The sequence below is a fragment of the Etheostoma spectabile genome, chromosome 20, assembly GCF_008692095.1.
Source record: "Etheostoma spectabile isolate EspeVRDwgs_2016 chromosome 20, UIUC_Espe_1.0, whole genome shotgun sequence".
Taxonomy (NCBI): domain Eukaryota; kingdom Metazoa; phylum Chordata; class Actinopteri; order Perciformes; family Percidae; genus Etheostoma; species Etheostoma spectabile.
This window is the reverse complement of record NC_045752.1, coordinates 22,740,262-22,749,541: the sequence shown is the minus strand read 5'-3', so window position 1 is coordinate 22,749,541 and position 9,280 is coordinate 22,740,262.

Genomic DNA, 9,280 nt, shown 5'->3' with positions numbered 1-9,280 from the left:
TTGAAATAAAAACATTTGGTCACAAAAAAAACATTTTAAAGAATCCCTGCCACACAAAACCGTTTTAACTTGCTTTTTTTTTTTAATTGCATATGTGTGAAACATGGTGTGCGTGTGTGAGTGAGTGAATGAATGAATGAGAGAGAGAGAGAGAGAGAGAGACAGCAATTAAAGCTTGAAAGATGCTGTGTTCAATTGCTAGATCACACATTGTTCCTACTGGACTATTACTGGGATATTGCTGCCCATCAAGGGATTTTTAATTTTCTATGCTTCTGAAATATTCAGAAGTTTCAGATTATTTTTAAATGTAAAGCCAGTATTTTGTTATAGCATTTGTTTACAGATCGGAATTCATGCAGAGGACATGTTTGCATTATAGCTGCAGCACAACCAAAATGCTGAGTGTTAACTGCTTTGCAAGACTACATTTCCTGTATGTTCGACTTCAGTTAAGAATTTTAGTACAATTATGGCTGGGTGACATACCCAACAAGAATATCAAGACTTAAAGATTGAATTGAGATAGCAGGTGTGTGTGTGTGTGTGTGTGTGACTGACTGTGTGAGAGGGAGAGAGACACTGAGTGAGTAAGAGTATGACTGTGTGTGTGTGCGTGTGTGTGGTTCTAAGTGAGTGAGTTGGAGAGACAGATGGAGGCTGAGTGTGTGTATGAGAGAGGGAAAAGAGAGAGTAAAGAGTAGAGAGAGACAAAGATATGGTGTCTGGACAGATTTGTGTATGAGAGAGGTAGAGGGAGTGAATGTGTGAGTGAATGCGGGGGGTGGGGGAGGGTGTGAGTGCGTGTGTGTGTGTGGGGGGGGGGGGGTGAGTGAAGGGGATGAACAACTCTTATGTGTACAGAAACTTTCCTTGTCTGTCTTTCTGTGTGGCAAATCTCTCAGCGACCCTTGTGTTGAAATCTGGAATGTCCCGTAGATTTTACTCTATAGAGAGCATAGCCAGAGCGTTGAGGCAATCTTGTGCCATAGTGTTCCTAAGGCAAGTTTCTATCCTCTTTAAAATAGAGAAGCACCTCTCTGATTCATCTGTTGTCATTGGTGTAGTGATGAGGATCTTGAGAAGACTTATAGTTTCGGTGAATGTGTCTTGAAGGTTATTTTTCATTAGAACCTGTCTTTCAGATCCTCATTTTTGTAGATCAGGGACTGTTCTTTTTTAAGTCTGGCTTTGGCCAACCGTGGTTCCTAGTGATGAACCTGGGAACTTTCTGCTGTGCTGTGGGAACAAGTCTCCTTGCAACAGAGTGGCACTGATGAGATGCTTGGTGAAAGAAAACCTCTCCTTTAAAATCATAGCCTACCTGATAGCCTGTATGCTGTGAGTGAACCTCTGGGTGATCCCTGCGATGAAGACAGAGTCTATGTTCCTCTTCGGCAGATGGTTAAACAGCATGTCTACATGTGGCATGCTTTTGTGAAATAACACCAGGATGAAACATTCTTATAGAACCCTCAGCCTCTCTCATCAATATGGCATCAAAGTTTCCTCTGTCTCAAATGGTTTGGAAGCACTTAACCTGTTCATCTTTGTGCTTGTAAACTGTGTTAACAGCACGACTGTGGAAGTTCCATTGTGTTGTTGAAGCACCTGGAAGTCACCACTTCATCCAGCACTGCCATTTGTTTGAATTGAAAATAAAGAAAACCCCTATTGTCTGGAAAAAACTGATTGATCTTTGGGATGTGGGATGTTGCCTGTTGCATGATGAGGTTCAACTGATCCACATAACAGTGAACGTAGTAGTAGGCACTCCTATAGACGTCTTGTACTTTACACTGCACTCCACCTGTAGCATCCCTCATCACTACAGCACCATCATAGGCCTGGGCATTTAATTGTCTCTCTGGTCCTGCAGGAAGGATGGTGCTCAGCCTTTGCAATAATGCAGTGACAGTCGTATCAGGGGTCGCATTTGGAAGTGCGAAAAACTCAAAAAAAGGGTTCTTGAATGTTGTTGTGGCTGTCTATGTACCATTGCACAAGCACAAGCTCACAATGAGTTCAGATGTTGGTTGTGTCGTCTGCCTGAATGGCAATATAGTCTGAGTTTCACCTCTTTTAGAATGCGGTCTCTGAGAACTGACAACATGCGGTCTCACAGTTCATTTTGCATGGTCTTTGAAGTGCCTAAAAACAGTGACGTTCTCCATGTGCACATCCAACTCATGGTCAATTGAGGCCATGAGATCAGTTAGACCCAGGAAAATGCCAGGGTTTTCCGAGGCGTCAGTGATGGTCAAAGGAAGCTTTGCAAACCACTGTCTTTATTTTCTGAGCTCACTAGATGGCGCTCTCTGTTCAAAGAAAAAAGTTAAAGGAATGACAATTTAGTGTGTTTTCAACCCTTTATTGAACAGAAAGCGCCATCTAGTAAGCTCAGATAATAAAGACAGTGGTTCATGAAGCTTCATTTAACCATCACTACTGTCACTCTCATCGTGACCACGCAAAGCAAGTTCAAAGGCACCACAAAATTTCACGACTTCTATGATCTGTGACAAAATATTCCATTCCCTGTCCCCCTTGTTTTAAACAGTAAGCAAGGGAAGCAAAGGATTTCTGTAATTCCCTCCAAGTACAGAAAGATACAAGTGGTTTTCTTGCTACTGGTTTATTGAAGTCCTCGCTCCATATCCACCATGAAAACTAATAAGACAACATTTACAAAAATATAGAAACAATGTTAGCTTAACATAAACAATACCATGCACAGGATGTGGAATACCATTTACCAAAGTAAAATGCAAATGAACAAAACAAATACCTCATTGGCTGCATGCTACAAAGAAAGGGAAGTCTTTGAGTCTTCAGAGGTATACTTAAACCGCTCACATCCAGGTCTGCTTTAGCCAGCATGAAATCTTCATCGTAACTCACAGATGTCCATGCTGTCTGCTGCCCGCTGGTGTAAACAGTAGAACTCGCAAGAGCAGCCCAACGAGACTTAATTACTTCAAAATAAAAGCGTAAATAACAACTGTTGCTTAAACAGAAAAAAGGTAAGAATAAGAACTCCAAAATGTAATTCTAACAGTTACAATTTCATTGGCGTGCCCACAGCTAGTTAGCCAAGACTTTCGATCAAACCAACCTCGGGAAAATATTCTCTTTAAGATTTTCTCCTTTTCTCACTCCTGTTGGATTATGTTCACTTTTGGCTTGTCTGGTCCGAGTTTTTCTGCTAACGTTCTTTTGAATGGATACAGGTGTAGAGATTTTCCTGAATTTGGGGCTAGCTCAATTCCCATGACTACATTAGTGCTACTCAACGTTGACATGCTGGACTTGTCAACGTGGATGCACTCTGGATGCTGGATGCACTCTCTAAGGTAAATGTCCCATGGTGGACTGCTTTAATCTGGAAGCTGGAGCCGCTCTCTTATAAAAATCTAACCAAGTCTATTATCGGTCGTAAACCATGACAACCCAAGTTTGATATCAGTAATCAAAGGTGCAGTTCTACGCGCTCCTCTGTGCTTCTGTTGGGTCAGTCGCCCACTCTTAGTTCCATAACCACGGTGTCTGTCCCCTGACTCCGATTGGTTAAATCAAAGGTAAACAAAAGAGGGACTATACTCAACAACCTGACTGGAATTAAAACTACCACTGCAATTATAGAACAGAATAGGAAAATTAGATGTGCACTATTAAATGTTAGATCTCAGTCTTCTAAAGTGGTAGTAAATGATCTCATATCGCAATTTGGAGTTTTTATGATGTGTAGTCCTTAAATCAGACAAAATACTTATTGTAGGAGATTTTAATATCTCTGTGGTCATTGACAATGATAGCCTTAGTATTGCTTTCAACTCACTACTAGATGCAATTGGTATCAGTCAGACTGTGCATAAGGCCACTCATTGTTTTAAACACACCCTCGACCTTATGCTGGAATACAGCATCAAAATTGACTTTTTTCCTCTTCCTTATTCCTTTTTTTTCTTTCATTTATTTTCTATTTTTTCTTAAATTCTTTGCTGAACTCTTTAATTCCACCACATTTTTCAATGTTTCAATTCTTTAAATGAAAAAAGGAGCAAGGCATCCACATGTCCAGAGGAAAATCAGATTCCATTGCCAAGAAAATCTAACACTCCTGACTGCATCGTAAAGGCGTTTTTGACAGCTGAGCCATTGGTTTTTGCTAAATGAACTTTTGACAATGAGAACAATGGGCTGGAGTCATAACTCGTAGCTCTGACAGAGGACTCTCTCACAGTTACAATAAAAAATTATCTCCACCCTGTACCAAGATAATCATTAATGTGCTTCAGTGAATGTGAGCCAAATAGCCTTACAGTAATTTCAGTTCACCAGTATTCATTCCAACATTGTGCTCCCTCCATACACTCTTAATCATCTTTGCATTGATGATACTGGATGTGATTGTGCTGATGAACATTACTCAAGAGCCTAAGGAGCTAGCAGGATGACAGTTGCACCCTGTCCTTGTACTTTGTTGCTACTTAACTTTGTGTTTTGATTTTTAGATATTCTACTACTGCCAGTTCAAACGGTCCATTGTCAACCCAAACAAACACAAATGTGGTAGAAACATATTAACACATATTCAAAGTGTTTAACCAACCTTATATCCAGTTTTCCCCATTTTATTTTCCTTAAGCAGTTAGTTGAAAATCATTGCATTCCCCACTATGTGACAGTATCGTAAATTGTATATATTTTCGAAACTTTGGGATTTTCACTACAACTTACACTTGTAAATTTTTAATGTGTTTGAACAGTGCTTAACTGCAAAGCATGAGTGTGTATGGACGGAGCCACCGGTGGGTCGGTGAGGTTAAAGATGTCATTTTTCAAAGTGATGGATGACTGTGTGTCACCGTAGATGAGGACAACCAAGTGCAGAGATACAGAATCTCATGGTGTCAAGTCGTTTTAATCAATTATCAGGGAAGCAGGATTTAACACTTAAGAATCAGGAAACTGTTTTCTCTAAATTTGTATTTATCCTTTATATAGCCGGGAAGGCCCCATTGAAATATAAGATCTCTTCTCCTGGTCAATACGGCAGCATAAGCAGTTCCACATAAAAACAATTCCACATGCTTGAACGCATACAAGACATAAAAGCAACACAAGGGAAATAGTAACAGAAGAGAGCTAAACCAGTCATACCAAGATTATATAAATCAGCAACATGTTTCCTTCAGGACAGTAAAAGAGGTATTAAAGGTAGGTGTTATCATGCTGCGGTATGGCTGCTATGCAAAACAGTTATTAACACTAACCTGTCTACCTATCAATCAAACTGCATCAGTGAGTCTCAACTGACTGTAGAGGCAGCAGGAATAATATCTGTTAATAATAATATTGTCTGCAGTTCGGCATGTAGGGGAAGTCTGGAGGGCAGTGAGTCTGTCAGAGGGTTGGATCAGCAGCAGTCGGGCGAAGTTGAGTATACAGGTTTGTAGTACTGAAAGGTCTCAGCAGTGACTGCATACAGCTACAGTAAGCCCTGAGGGGAAAACATGCATCAGTCTGTCACCACCTGCACTGCTTAAATCTAAACTTTATCACAGTGCTGATTGAGTTTGGAACACTATTCAAGGTTTCAATGCTTCCATTTATATGTCAGTTAGTTTGGTAACACATAAAAGCAGAATAAGAGGGAGGTGAGAGCCTTTGTCTGTGTCTGACAGAGGCGGGTTATTTTAAGACTAAACCTTCATTAGATGCAGCACAGAGTATACACAGCTGAAATGGGATGAGGCTTGAGTTAGTCTAGAGGTTGGTTGTGGTCGCCCCTATTACCGTGTTTACACCTGCATATGTCAGTCCCTCCAGGATTTTGCAGGACTTCCCTCTAGGACTTTTTTTTAGATTGTTGGGGCCCAAAATGTGTGATTTTTGCGGGAGCTTTTGTAAAAAATGGCAAATGGCTTCTTGCAAAAAAGTTGCGAGAGACAGTGAAGTATAGTGCAATCGCAAATCGTCACCAATGAAACGGGAACTCTCTGCTGAGTTCAATGATACCTCACACAAGACTCAGTAATAAAGTTCATTAGCTGTAAAAGGTGGCGTGGCTAAATCATAGGGGGCAGGCCAAACCATTACCAATGAAAAAGGAAGTCTCTGCTGAGTTTAATGATACCTCAGAAAATAGTCCACATCAAACGGGTAATTAGTTATTAAAGGGGGCGCGGCTTAAGCCTATGCGGCGGGGCAAATGGTCACCAATTAAAAAGGACCTCTTTGCTGAGTTCAATGACAACTCACACAAGACTCTACCTTAAACAGTTTACAAGTTATGAAAGGGAGCTGATTTCCTGTTGCCAGCAGGAGATGCAATGACCAAAAGTCAAGTTTTTCTTATACAGTAAATGTCCTCAGGCCTAGACCCTCAGGCCTAGAAATGTGAACAACTTTTTCATTCATTGATTAATGATGAAAACAGCCGCTATGCCACACCCACACCAAAAAAAACTCAAGCTTTCAATAACTTTTCAACATTGGTTGGTTAAAGTATAGCACCTTGACTTTTAGTCTTGACATGCTACATATGTATAACACATTTTGTTAGTCTACGTTAAACATATTGCAAGGGTTCTATTTTTTTGATGTTGTAAAGGGCGCCAGCGAGCCATTTTCTTGCGCCTATTCCAAAAACCCTTAAAATACGTACATTTTCAACAGACTTGATTCGAACGTCAATTTTGGTGAGTTTTTGATTATGATAAGACCCTCAAAAAGGTCATTCATTTGCTGAAAGACAGGAAAGGACAGGAAGAATTCCTTCAGTTTCTACAGGGCCTTCACTGCTGTCGGATCTCGGGCCTTAAAAATAGTAATTTTTCAAATGGATCAAATTTGAACATATGTGTCAGTGGCATGTTGATATTTACATTGTTAGTTACTTTCCTATTCTGGCCTGTGACACACATTAAAGTACTTATTGGACTTTAACTTATCATGGCACTTCCAACAATAAGCATAGCTGTCCTCAATTTAGGTCATGCTGTACGTCTCATCTGCAGTTTTTCCTGTTGCAGCAGGTTTTTCTGTGCTGTAGTTTATAGACGGTCCCGAAGCACTCCTTACAATATCAACACAGAAAGTAACACAAATTTCATGCATTTCTTTCGAATCTGTCAGATTCACTATGTTCACATGTGAAGGAATCACTTCACATGGGTAGGCACTTTAAATGACATTTTGAACATGTTAAGAGGCTAAAACTTGCCCTGTTTAAGCCTGTTGGGTGCTAACTCTAGTAGGAGGATAACACGGTGTAGGCAACACAGATTGGTTTATTTTTTCTCTCCACTGACAGCACTTTACATTTACAAACAACAGAGCTAAGTGCTGGAATTTACCGGAGTTCTCCTTTAACTAGTCAGTGTTTAGCCACACCCCTAAAGCATGCCCGGCTTTATCATCCATTTTATTATAAACAGGACAACAATTTACAGTATTGAAGAAGACCTGAAACTAGTGATTGAGACCATCACTTCCTTACTTAGGTAATAAATCAAGTGAGAAGTAGAGTCATTTTCTTATAGACCTCTATAGAAACAGACTTCTTTTTCTGTTTGGTATAGTCACCTCAGCTTGATTTTATACCTGCATGGTTGTTGTTTATTTTATCTTGCAGGTGCATATGACAAACATCATCAAGTGATATATTGTATATCAACGGCAGTAAGATTAATATAGAAAGAGCTGCTAAATTCTTTTCTGAATTCTTTCGAGGCACAAAGTGTTCTTAGACAGTGATGATATGAGGACAGCACTTCAATGTGGAATTTTATTTTTTAATGTAAAAGTCAGAGTTTGAAGGTCATGAATGAAAGTTAAATTTTTCCGTTGATCTTGTGACCAGTGTGGTGCCTTTAACGTCAATGACTCAATGAATACAAATGAATGAGAGGGTTATAAATCCCATCAAATCCAAAAGTTGCCCTTTTAAAGATGAGCTGTAAAAAATATTCCATGTTGAAATTATTAATAGAATTTGCACAAGTCTCTAAACATAACCTCTGGTTTTGTTTGGGCAGCACAACGTTTTAGCAGTAATAGAATACATTAACACCCAATTAATTGTAAATTGATACAGTACATGAAAACAATTAAGACAACTGTCTACGAACAATGAATTGGTCTATTGATAAGGGAGAGTTATTAATCTGTAGTAATGAGTCATTGAATTCTACATTGATTAATTGCACGTTGCACATACATAATGTGCTTGAATAGATAAGTGCTTTTCCAACTTCAATGTGCTTTCCTTTTAGGTTTTAGGATTAGTTGAAATGATCAAAACTACAACATGTCACTTTAATTGATCGGGGTACAGTTAATTACATACAGTGCATCGGAATGTGCAAGGGAATAGGGCAGAGATGACCTCCTCGCCCCTATTAGCCATGCCTTAGAATCAATAATTAAAGTTGAGGGAATAAGGAGGTTACTGCAATTGTTCTTCGCCCCATGAGGAGCTGCAGCTGGAGATGAGTGAGCTAAAGTCCCTGTAAATTGCTTTGGGATTATTAAAAGGTTCTGGTGGCAGGGCCTTTGGAGAATAACATGTTTGAGGAGGAGAAACAAAAGACAAAGTTAGTGGGAAAGAGAAGAGTAGGATGAGTAAAATAGTGAAGGAAAGAGAGATAAGTTATCTTTGGATCTGCTGATAAGAGACCCTGTCCCTTCCATCAAGACACCTAATTAAAGGACCCCGAAATAGAGGTTGCCACACCTGGCCTGATTATAAATTGAGGTTATTAATCTAGACTCCACATCTGGCAAAGACCTGGGAGAGTGTGTGAAGTCTCAACCATGATAACGTTGGTCCTTAATAACATGTTTTACCGTCTCATGAGGATTCTTTTCCCCCTGATGTTCTTTCCTCTCAAGCATATTTGTTTGATAGAACACAAAACTGATTCTGTAGGCATTTTCATACAATATCCTTAAAATATCCCTATGGCTAATGGCTGCCACACAGTGATTTAAAGTGATGTCCCAATACTGCGGAAATTGTATGTTAGGGGGGGGACGGATGCGCAGAATGCCAAAGAAAATCTACTACAAATCTACTCAAGTAAAATTAAAAAGTATAGTGACTTAAATCTAATCCTAGACGAATCATTTATTCAAGTAAATGTTGAGGAGTAAATGTAACTCGTTACTACCCACCTCTGGTAGTGATGGCCAAATAAACCCGCATGAAGCTTTGTTAACCATTTTCTTTAGTTTCTAGACTTCTGGTTGGTCGGAGAAAATCGTCACTAATCAC